A 12361-nucleotide genomic window follows, 5' to 3' on the forward strand; every position below is an offset into this window, starting at 1 on the left:
AAAGGAACTGATTGATGTTTAAGCGGTAGCATAAGGGTATACTAATAATTTCCTGAATGCAAAGTGACAAGGCCAGTTGCCCTCTGTATGCCTTTTAAGTTTTCCAGCCTAGCAAACTACGGGTATGTCTACCTTTCCTCTGTAGACTTTCTGACTGTTCTGCAGTTGATAAATTTGTATGTCCTGTCTGCAAAAAAATAAGATACAAAATAGTACAGTGATAGAGCACGTGCTTTGTATGTGGAAAGGCCCCACACAAAAGAGAAACTCCCCTTAGAAGGGAACCCAATTTGGCATTAAAAAATTGTGCTCCTATCCTGGGACCAGCGTTTCCTTTACAAGCACATCTCCAAGGAGCACATTCAGTCGAGCTATTTTTACCGATGTCCCCAGGGTTAGGTTTCAGCCATAAGAAGCTTATTTTTCGCTGACATGTTATTACTTGTGGTGGGTGTTTGGAGCTCTCAAGAGAGAGAGTGCAGCATATGTCCATCAGCTGTGGATGGAATATGATCTGGGCCAAATATAAGAACTCTGGGATTTATGCATTTGTTTTACACATTACAGGTTCATTTAAAGAAATGATACCCTCACATAGACCGTCTATAGTGCTTACAGACTTCTCCCTTGAATAGATATTGCTGTTGCAGTCTAATGCACAGGGCCTTCTTTGGTCAGAAGCCTTTTAATATGTGTACCATGAATGATGGCTGCTTTCCTGCCTGCCTGGGGGGGGGAAATGAATATCATTCATTTCAGATTGATCATGAAGATAGGCAGGTAACAAAAAGACATTTGAAGGCTCTTTTCGCACCCTCTATTCATTAAGAGTGAGCACATTAAGAAAATGTGTTGTTTAGAAAAACTGCTCGATCGTCACCTCTCAGAAATAAAGTAGATTTGATTTCTTTGATTGGAAAGGGCTGCAACTGCTCTTCCTGCAATCTTTCAAAGAGAGCCATTGCTGACAGAGATTATTGTATTGTATACATTTCTTTTAGGTGACTAGGAAACATAATATTGCTGTAGTAGCTAATTCACTCCTTATCTCCCATAATCAAGGGTCTTGGCTATCATAAGTGTTTGGTGTAACTTTTGGTGAATTCATTATGAAAAGGCTTCTTCGTATGCCACTTTTAGGACCCTGTTGCTGTCTCCTTTGCCTAGGGATATGGTTTTTTTTTGTTTTTTTGTTTTGGTACATATTTAAATGTGCATCTACCTAATTCGCTCCTCTGAAAACAGTACACAAACCAAAACATGGCTATCATTTGAAATTTCTGCTTCACTGAATTTTGGGATACGGTTCTTTTAACAAAAAAAAAAGGTGTCCAAAAGTGTATAAATTAGGGCAGGGCCTCCCAAGCTTCTCTCAGGTGTTCTGTGCTGTGTCTACATTAAATTGTCCTCTTGATTCTTAATTGTATTTTTGTATGAATACTGCTGAAATAACTGGGATGAGTTCTGCTTCCTTCAGGCCTATGGATGTTAGCATTTCTCAGTTACTGGTACTGTACTTTCTTTTCTTCCAGATCACGCCACTGAATTGCCATCAGACCCTTAATTGCTGAGCCTGAGGAAAACCGGGCAGGGAGAGATTTATCTTAAGTAGAATCCTACGTTATTTTCATCTCTTTCCAAGTCTACAGATTGAGAAATACTAACTTTTACATAACTTGTACAACCTGCGTCTCTCCCTGTAAATCCTCTTTAGTTTTTTTTAAACCTGCCCTCCTGAAATGTTAAAATTCCAATTTTAGCTGCTTTTTAACGCAGCAATAGTAAGTAAGATAGGGCCTGTTTCTAGGGGCAGCCATGTGTCCTACTTTATAGAGCAGTGTTTTTCAACCACTGTTCCGCGGCACACTAGTGTGCCGCGAGATGTTGCCTGGTGTGCCGTGGGAAAAATTGAAAAATTACTTTATATATAGTCAATATAGGCACAGAGTTAAATTTTTTAACATTTTCTAATGGTGGTGTGCCTCGTGATTTTTTTCATGAAACAAGTGTGCCTTTGCCCAAAAAAGGTTGAAAAACACTGTTATAGAGGACGGTCTTCTGTAAAGGGGACAACAGAGGACAGCCCTCTCTCTGAAGGGTTCATTGGTCTGAAACTGTTTTAAAAGCAAATCACTGTAAGAAGGGAGAACAGGAGCCTTGGTATTGCACAGAAATAATTTCACTCAGATAACAAACAAGCAGGCAACTGGGTCAATTGCTCACAACTTCTCCAATTATGGTGAGATGTATAGTGTAGTGTGATTTAATTTTTTTTAATTTGTAATAATTTTTAAATTGGCTTCCATACAGGCGGTGAGCATTTCGCGCTCGTCCAATTAACATGTGGCTGCTGACAAACAGGTCCCTTTGGACACGGAAGAGGGCAGAACAGGGGGTGGAATGGGGGTGTAGCAGAGCAGAATGGGGCAGAGTGGGCTTATGCATGCTCCATTGACACACATGGGGGCCAGGAATGGAACCCCCAGGCCAAATGGTTGCTGCCTATACATATAAATCAGGATATGCACATTTTACCCAAATCTCTGTCTTCTTTTGACTGCTTTTTCTAGTTGTGTGTTCTATACAGGCCCCACTGATTATACCCACCAACACACACACACACACACACATGGAGGGAGGGAGAGAGAGCGCTTATATTGTGATGTACATTAGAAGGCCATTTGTTTTATGTGATCAACAAAACAAAAAAGTTATGCAAACTTTCAATGCTACAAGAAGAGAGGGCATGTGTTCAAAATCTCTGAAAATATTCCCACGGAAATGGGCAAGCTGCTCTGTGAGACATTTTAGCAGTTGGTAGATAGCCTGACCTATAAATGCATGAAGTGTTGCTTTCAATTAGCACGTCGTTTTTGCCTTTGTCTGCTCATTGTTGTAAGGCTGACAGTGATCACAGGCCATGCATTCTCTGGCTATGTTTGTGTTGTGAATCAGCCAAAGGCATTCCTTTTGGAAGAGATTCTACACACATGGAGAAGGCCTAATCCAGACATAAAGCCATTGGGATTGTTTGAGGATATTTGTAATGCCTCGCTATCTATTAAAGAGGGAGTTATTCGCATAACAAGGACGTTTCGCACTCCAGTGTTTGGCTTCCAGCATAATACAAAGTATCCAGATTGTTTTCTCTACAATGTGGGTAGAGGCAGTGCAGGCTAGAGGCATTCATCCTGTCCACTAAGCTCCACTGCAACTGTTTGTCATCTCTTTCCCATTGTGGACTAAGCAGATCCATGTAATTTTTAGGGGCATATCTGACTTCAGGACCAGGTTTGCAGTTTTCTCAGTTTGCTACCGGTGGTGCTTTACATTTTTAAATTCTGAAACAGAAACACACTGAAGCAGCGTTATCTAGGAATTTAGCGTTTCTAATGACAAAAATATTAAACCTTCAATATTACCACATTTTAAAATTTGAATTCTTTTTTAAACCCAAACTTTTTGTACCCAAGCTTTGAATCTGTTTTAGATTAAGGGGTTAAAGCCTATTGCTAACCCAATTAGTAATATTACATCCTTTATCCAAGGAGCTCAGTGTAGCATACAGTGGGAAAGTTCGCTTCAGGTTAAGCACGCTTCAGTTTAGGTACTCCGTGGACCGTCTGGAACGGATTAATCCACTTTCCATTACTTTCAAATGGAAAGTTCACTTCAGCTTAAGTACAGACTTCCGGAACCAATTGCGTACTTAAACTGAGGTACCACTGTACATGGTTCTTTTCTCCATTTTATCTTTACCCTGAGAAATAGTGACTGGTGCAAGGCCTCCAATGGCCAAGTGGGGACTCAAACTACCATCTGCCTAATCTTACACCCAACACATTCACCACTGGCTCCAAATTAATAAATTTAGAATTCCAAATATGTGTGAAATTGAAACCTTTGGGTAAGGGAGCAAAATTGATCCACTATTCTTCATCCAAATTCCCAGCCATGTTTACAATGGCTGCCTAGTTGCTGCTTAGCGACTTCTCACGAAAGAAAAATGAGCAACTGTGCAATCCTAACCATGTCTGATCACTCAGGAGTCCTATTGAATTCAATGGGGTTTTCTCCTAACCCTTTATGGGATTACTCCATGCCCTTTCCAGGAGTTGTTCATATTCTTTCACTTGCTTTTCTGCTCAATACACCCCTAACCAAGGCAGCTTATTATGTTCCGATATAAATAATAAGTTGGAATGAGTTGGTGGGTTTTCTATCTCAGGATAATGGATTATATAAGCAGATCTTTACTTGTGTTACTTAAAAATAAATTTGTTTTGGTCTCAAAGCTCAAGGGTGAGGGGAAGCTGAAAACAATGCATTTAAATAGGGAACCTATTTACAGTTACGATGGGCCTGCCCTCTGGTAGAGGCTTTTGGGGATTTGGTCTTATATGAAATTATAATGTGTTGTGCTAAGAAATATTTCTCTCTTAGATATTGTATTTTATTGTATTACAATTTGAATTTTGTCCTATGTGGTACATGTAATATGGAATTCAGAAATAACACTTGTTAGCACATACTTTATTTGGAACCATTTACAGTTTTTGTCAAACACTGCTTTTCTGCCCAACATTGATTTTCTGTAACTATATTTTAAAAATCATACAACAGAAAGGCACAATACGACACACAAAAAAAGCTGATTGAGGTAATCATCTGGTAGATACACTCCAACCAACACATAGTTTAAAAAGACTAAAAAGAGATTTTTTAAAGTTCATTTTGAAAAGTGACGTGCTTCCTAAGCTTGAGCTGCAAACTCAGATCCAGTTATGTCATGTATTCCACAGCTAGTCCCTCCCCACACCCCAAGAAACCTTCCACCATTAAGTGTCATCCACAGATTGAAGGCCTACCTAAGAAGTCAAGGTGAATATTACCCCTGGACATAAGTATCCAAATTCAAATTGTAAACCATCTTACGTAGCATACTTCTGTTCTGGATGTGATTTTGCTACACTGGAAAAGAAGAGATGCAGGGTCACCAAAAACTGTGCTGAGAATTTGGACTCCTCCCTCTCTCCGAACTGTCACCTGGCAGTAGCTATTACATCAGGCTGTAATAGAGGAAGGAAGAGAAATGATGCAAGGCCATAATCAGATTTGCTGTAAACCCAGGCTCCTTCCTTCCTCGTCATTTCACGGCAACCATTCCAATGACACAGCTGAAAAGCCAGCCATGTTTGGCTCCTCCTCTCCTTGAACTTTTCTACCCCAGCTGGTCATTAAAAGAACTTGTAATTAAGAACTTGTGCTTGAGTTTGCTTATTTCCACTTCTCTCTCAATCTCATGGGTTTTTTTTTAGATTGCAAGCCTGAGGGCAGGGCCTCTCTCATCTGTAGTGACCTGGAAGCTGCCCTGGAAAACTTGCTGGGCTAAAGAGTGTGATCCAAAATTCTTCAAATAAATAAGAAATAAATAATTTAACCAGAAAGTAGGTGGACAAATAAAAACTTCCCCCATTCACTTCATTTAACAGTTGAAAAGGTGAGGTCCTAACTGCTTTGAAATTAGGAGCAAAGTACTTTTTACATCACCAGTACAGCTAAAATAAAAAATGTGGGAAGTGAAAGTAAATTGGGTGCAGGAAAATAAATAGAAGTGGAGTTGCCAGGTGGAGATCCCAAAGAAAACGGGTGGTATTCAACTATATTTTACTCAGAGTAGACTCATCAAGATTAATGAATATAACTAAGTTAAAACTATTACAGGTCTACTCTGAGTTAAACTTAGTTGACTACAACCAGTGCTTTTTCGGGCAAAAAAATAAATGAGGTGCTGGTACTTGTATCTTGATAAAAGTAACAGGGGTGGCAGCACATAATGGTTACAATGGGCAACAAAAAAAGGAGTGCTTGTACCACCACAAAAAAGCACTGAATACAACACTATTCAGTTCTTGGTCACTGAATAAGAACATGCCATATTTCTTCCTCAGGACTGAGAGGCAATTTAAGGGAGGGGATGGCAGTAATGGAAAGAGGAGCCTAGTTTGCTGTGTTCAAGTCCCATGTTCAAATATGTCACACTCACACAAAAAGTAGAATTATGGCATTTGAGTGCCTCCTATTCCTTGTGATACTGCTCTGAAATTTTGACTGAGGCTTTGGCCTGCCTCTGATTTAGGCGAGGCATTAATGTGTTTCTAAAAACATTCCCTGCGGGATTTGCAGCTTTATAGAGTCGTGCTCAACCATGTTTTCAGTATTAGCAGAAATGCCTCAAGGGATCATCTTTTTCCAACAGCATCCTTGGACTTCAGCCGCTCTCCTGTAACCAGAGAATGCTCAGGAATCTTGGCTCTGGGTAAACAAAAACAAAACAAAAAAAGTACTGGAGCCATCCTGCTCCCAGGCTGAATGTCTCCTCTCTACACACTTCTGTTAGGATTCTTCCAAGCTCTGCACCATGAAGATGGTAAGGCTAGATTTTTCTCTGCTTAAAATATTTTTTTATTTTTTTTATTTTGCCCTGCAGAGATAGTACTGTTGGTTAGATTAACCTTTTTTTTTTTAAAGGACTTTTCGTATTCCCTTTGCCAGGATATTGTGGTGCTTAATTGGGGCATCCTCGAGGAGGTCTCCTCTAACAACTATAACTGTTACAGGAAAAGTAGAACTGAAAGCGTTAAATTGATTTAATGAGGAAACACTGTGATGTTCTAAGCTTTGTTCTTGAACGAATTGTTGGTTAACCATGAGTGTTAACCGTTAACCACTTGGGCACACTCGTGCAACAGTGGGCACGGGCACAAGCACAGCAGATGATGTGTGTACCATTTCGCTGGGTTTGGGATTTTGAACCAGGCACCGATGACATGTGAGAATAACATCAGTCACAGAATGAGAGAGACAAAAAACATCACCCTGATGAAGACAGAGGTAACATCAGGGAAATGGAAATTTAGAAGGAGCGACTTCAAACAATTCACCATAGCTGGGAGGGTTAATAAACTTCTCCTGTCTCTCTAGCCAGCACCAGGTATTTGGACACAGGGTCTCAAAAGGACAGGATGAGGCTCAGACATGCTCATGCCTCATACATCAAAACAGCTGAAGGGTTCCTGTTACACAGCTGGTGAGTAATATGACAAGGCTGAGAAGTTCATGCTGGGGGGGGGCGGGGGGAGCGGAGAAAGGGGCTTAAGGCAGAAGCACAGCAAAAAGTAGAACAGGAGTGCAATAACAGCAAGACTGTGTGATCTAATAACTGCCATCGGACGTTTCCCATCTCTGCTGTTTAGTACACAATGAAATTATATACATTTCAGGATCTAGGTGGATTGACTTGGCTCTTAAACATTGGCTCTGGATTCAGCTCATTAATAAAATATTGGATAAGGCAGAACACCTGTGGGAGAGTGTGCTCTCCATTTTTTTCTCCAACCTCCTTTTAAATTTCTTACACTTTATTTGTGAGAAAATACTCATTCAGTCAGAAATGTCCAAACCAAGGGTTCATTGGTAGGCATCTTTCAATGATAGTTTAAGGGGAATAATAATGTATAGGGATTTATGGAGATGAGAAGAAAAAGATGCATACATGATATGCAGAAGCTGATATATTGCAGAAACATGTGGACAGACGAAGCCCCACACAGCTGCTCCTGTTTCTAAACTTTGAGCTGGGGTGGAGAACCCTTTTTTCTCCTGGGAGGTGCACATTCTGAGAGTCAATCAGAATGCATGGACCTGAGGCATAAATGGATGGGGTAGCTCCTTTTGTCTTTCTTTCTCTCCCCCCCTCTCTGTCACCCATTTCTTCCCATTCACCTGCGTGAAATTAGTCCAAGTGCCACCCCTGCTTTAGGCAAGCACTGACTACACTTTTTCAGACTGTTTCTTCATCTAGGAGGTTCTTGCCCAGAAGCCTCTAATGGTTTGCATATGCCAGTGGCATAGTTTATTGATGGTGGTGCAGGCTGCCAAACATCTCTACAGAGGCTCACTTCTTGACTACTGCATGCATAAAATCTGTCCCCGCACAGTGTGGTTCTGCGGCAGCCAGTTCTTGAACACATTGCTGTTGCTTCTCATTGAAACAGTAAAGACCTTTTGGCTCTCTTCTGATAATCTGACTAAACATCTCCTTCCTTAATTTTGGTTGATTGTGAGAACCTAATCTTGAACAAGTTGACAGAGTTATATCATACATTGCCATGGCAGTCAAATGCAGGTTTCCGGGACCTAGATCTATCTTTCCATCATTTGCTCTTTATTTCCCTCGAGTTCTTTGAACTGGTTGGTATGTTTCTTGCAGGAGTGATCGTGTCCACTATTGAATTAAAGACTACAGCTGCTCCTGGTTGGCCTGCCCTTTGTGCACAAAAACCCAAAGCACTTTGATCTTCTTAATCACATTTATATTGCAGTTGTTCTTCCTTCCCTTTCTCCTGCTTGCATTTATACATAATCTGTGTCTTAGATTATTTCCTACCCTCTTTATTTTTTGCCGTGTCTTTCATCACCAATTTATACCGCATGTGTTTTATACATAATATTACATCACAAAACCAGGAGAAGTGACTAAGTAATTGGTCTTACTATTTTGTTATTGGTCTTGTAGTAGCTTGAAGAAATCTGGTTCCATAGTGAGAAGCTGGAAGGGAACACTGCAGTGCGGTTGTGGCTGATGCCCACTGGGACTTGTAGGACATCAGGTTGGAAGTCCAACAGTATTTGGAGCCTGAGCCAATTCTAGTTTTGTCCCCAACCTGCTCCCTGCTGAATTCGACAAGTGCAACACTGACATTGAGGAAGCTGGTGGGCAGTGCTACTCCTTGGATTGGGTGCAAGTAGGAAGGCAGGAAGACAGAGGCTGAATGATACCAGATTGAGGGCTCATTTATCTTTTGTCCCAAGCTTTTTAGGCACAGGTCTGCATTTTCCCAGCCCATATCCAACTGCTTTCCCCACTCTGCTGCTTTCTCCAGGAAAATCCGCTCTTTAACATTGAATCAGAACAAACAGCAATTCAGGGTTTCTGTGAATTGTCATTTGCTCCAATTTGGTGGTATAGAGTAGGCTTTTGCAGGGAAAGAGTAGGTTTTCGTGGGGAAATCTCTGAGGCAAAGAAGAAGAAAGGAAGTTTTGAAGCATGGACCTGTGTCTGGAAATGCAGAACAAAGAAAGTATGGATGAGCCCTTAGGTTAGTGGAGCAGTTCCTCCTTCCCCCTAATGGTCCAGCCTCCAGTGTTGCTGTGTGTTGCCTACTGTACTTTTTGTTTAAAGGCTACAGCCCTCAAAAATAGGTGGCTTGCCTCCATAACAGAGGTGATAAAAGTTAAACAGAAAGGTATCCCACATCACCCATTTTTAATCTGTAGGACTTATTGCTGATCAGGTTAAGAAGCAACTTGCTGCTCAAGTGTAAGGAGGATCCACTCACTCCTTCATAAGGTAATCTTAACAGGCACACTTCTTGCATGGAAAACTGGAACCCACGTCACTCTTTTCTGTCAGCACTGTTACAAGAGTAGAGCTGCTCTCAGGACAGCCTTGGGTGCATCACATTGATTGCCTCTATTTTTAAACCTTCACCCAGTAATGTTCCTTTATGGACATTAGGGACCCATGTTTTTCCTGAGATCAGTTACCTTTGCATCAGCACTTACCAGCTGGTGGACAGACTTGAGTACAGAAATAGGGTGTCAATGCCGAGCGACTCCTGTCCTCCATGTATGGCGATGAAGTCTATTTTCCATCCTGCCCTTGTTAATGTTTCACTTGAACCTGGTAATCCATTTGCAAGCTGTTCCACTCAAAAGCACAACCATCTGAGACTACCCAATATTCAGCCCTGAGTGACTTTCATGTGGAAATATTATTTACAATATGAAGGAAATGCTTGGGTTCCCCACCCCACCCCACAATTTGAAGTAATCAGAAAGAATGCCTCAAACAGAATCACATGCCAAGGAGCTAAGGAGATTAACATTCTCAGGGGAGCTCTGAAGATCATATACCAACCGCAGCAGCATCCCAGATGGCTGCTGTAACATGATTCAGAATTGAGATTTCTTTAGCTCAAAGCATGTTTCCTAAAATTTTATGAGTGTCATTGCTGTTTAGCTAATTAAGCCATTTTCACTTTTGTACTGAAGGAGCATTCATAGCAGCAAATTGAGGGTAATTCACTTGGTAATTATTTATTCCTTTTGTATCCTGCCCTTCCTCTTAAGAGCTCAGGGCAATGTACATGGCTCTCACTTTATTTTGCTTTTAGATCAGACTAACCATAGGAAGTAGATTAGGCTGGAAGAGATAGCAGCTGTCCCAATATCGCTTAGTGAGCTTCACAGCAGAGTTGGAATGAGATCCCAGGTTCCAATCTAACCACTTCACCTCGCATAAATCACTGACCCCAAGAAGATATGTAGAGGATATCTCTCCATCGCCTTTGCTGATGGTGGAGACAGTCTGAATTGCCAATAAGCTTCTGAAGAAGAAGTCATCTGACTGGATTCTTTGTAAATTGCTTAGAGGTTTTATTTACAATTAAGTGGTATACAAATTTGGTTAATAAATAAACAATTGCATCACTACCTGACCCTGAAAAGAATCAATGTGTTATTTCCAGGTTTGAATTTGCCTATGTTGAAGTGCCTGCCTGAATGATTCAACCTACTCTCATAGTGACCTGATTCACATATAACACCATGAACAAACGTGCTGGCTCCCAGGGAAAAGATTGCACCTCCTGTGTTGTGCACTGCTGTCAGGTAAGTCATGGTTTGGATTAGCGTTCCATCTGAGTAATTATTTCATTACAGACAAACTACAAGCTGTAGCCATGATTTGTTCTGTGACATTCGTGGTTTGTTGCGGGGGTGGAATAAATTACAAGCCTGGGTTCATACATAAAGCTAAGTCAAACCATGGCTTCGCTCATAGCAGCATAGCAGCAGCAGGACCAGAGGAAGAGCGAAACAGCCATGATATTCTATCCGGAAACCTGCACACTTGCTTGTTTGCACGAAGCCATGGTTTGGCCTAGCTACATGCAAACTGGGCCATTTCCATTCAACTGCTCTTGAGCATTTTGAACTTTCCTAGTTTCCTTCCACAAAGGCTACCCAGTGACACCAGAATGTGTTAGACCGTGCTGACAGCAGTTCGGGTTGCACTAGCTCAAACTCCATTGGTTGAAAGGATTCACTTTTTGTAACGAACCATGTTTGGGGTTTGTGTTTGGAGGGGAAGGCAGAGGCACTTGAAGTACAAAATATGAAGTAGCGGAGGGGAGAGCCGAAGGGAGTGTGCAGTGGCAGTAAGGTGGTGGGAAAGAGAGAGTGGAAGGAGGGTGGAGGGAATTGGCAAGGTGGAGATGGGTTTAAGATATCACGTATTACTTCTCATCAAGGCCATCCTAGACTTCAGTTTATTGCGAAGTTGTTTTCAGTGGCAGTGTAGACACCATACATTTAAAGTACATTCCCCACCCTAAAGAATCCTGGGAACTGTAGTTTACCAAGTGCAGAGCTATAGTTCCCGGCATCCTTAACAAACCACAGTTCCCAGGATTCTTGAGATGTGTGCTTTGGATGTATTGAGAAGTCATTGCTTCTCAACTACATGTTCTGCCTGTTGTGAAACTCTCACACAAAGGGTTTTAAAACCTACCCTGATAGTTACACCTAGACGGTGCTGTTAGCACATTATGGCTATGATACTTTTCTTTTATTTAATGCAATTAAATTAATATTAATTATGCTGATATTTATTAATATTTTATTGAACAATATGCATTTTAGAAATAGATATATAAATATACTATCCTTTCCCCTCAGCACAAAGGGCATTTACTGAAGCAGTCAGATGACCTCTTCAGCACTCCTTGTTTCCTCAAAGCTACATCTATGGCAAGTGATATCTTATCATAGGCTGAAATGTCCACTTGATTTCCTACCCGCCCCCTGCCCCACAGTCACCCCAAACCATTGTGATGATGAGAATATCACTTCACGTGCATAATCGCTTAGAGACGACTGTGAAATAAACATTAAAGGGATGATAATGGTTTGCAGTTGCCATGAAAGAATTAAATAACACGTAGCTGATATTGGAAGGAGACTCACATGTGAAGCTACTCTGAATGTGTTGGCTTAAATGCACATTAGTGACATTTGAAGTGATCCTGCTATATGGCTTCAAGCGCCTTGGTTTGGCAATGCAACCCTCTCATTTACAATTCTGCAATGTGAGTATCTTTGCATAAGGTTTATGTATCAAATCATTAAGGATGGAACACGTTCCTATCCCATCCCCAAGAGTGTTTTTGTTGGTTTGTTTTTGCTTTGTTTTTGCTTACAGCAAAGGAGCCGAGATACTGGGCACAAGTTCAATGTG

At 41.1% G+C, this 12361-nt stretch overlaps 1 long non-coding RNA gene across 1 annotated transcript; it reads left to right on the forward strand.

Moving 5' to 3' along the window:
* Positions 1-6306: 6306 nt before the first annotated feature.
* LOC148686808 (uncharacterized) lies at positions 6307-11922 on the forward strand. Its single transcript, XR_015948057.1, has 4 exons — positions 6307-6430; positions 6985-7090; positions 10593-10734; positions 11803-11922. It is a non-coding gene; the product is annotated as an uncharacterized LOC148686808 (long non-coding RNA).
* Positions 11923-12361: the final 439 nt, after the last annotated feature.

This window comes from Zootoca vivipara, chromosome 2, assembly GCF_965207765.1.
Source record: "Zootoca vivipara chromosome 2, rZooViv2.hap1.1, whole genome shotgun sequence".
NCBI lineage: Eukaryota > Metazoa > Chordata > Lepidosauria > Squamata > Lacertidae > Zootoca > Zootoca vivipara.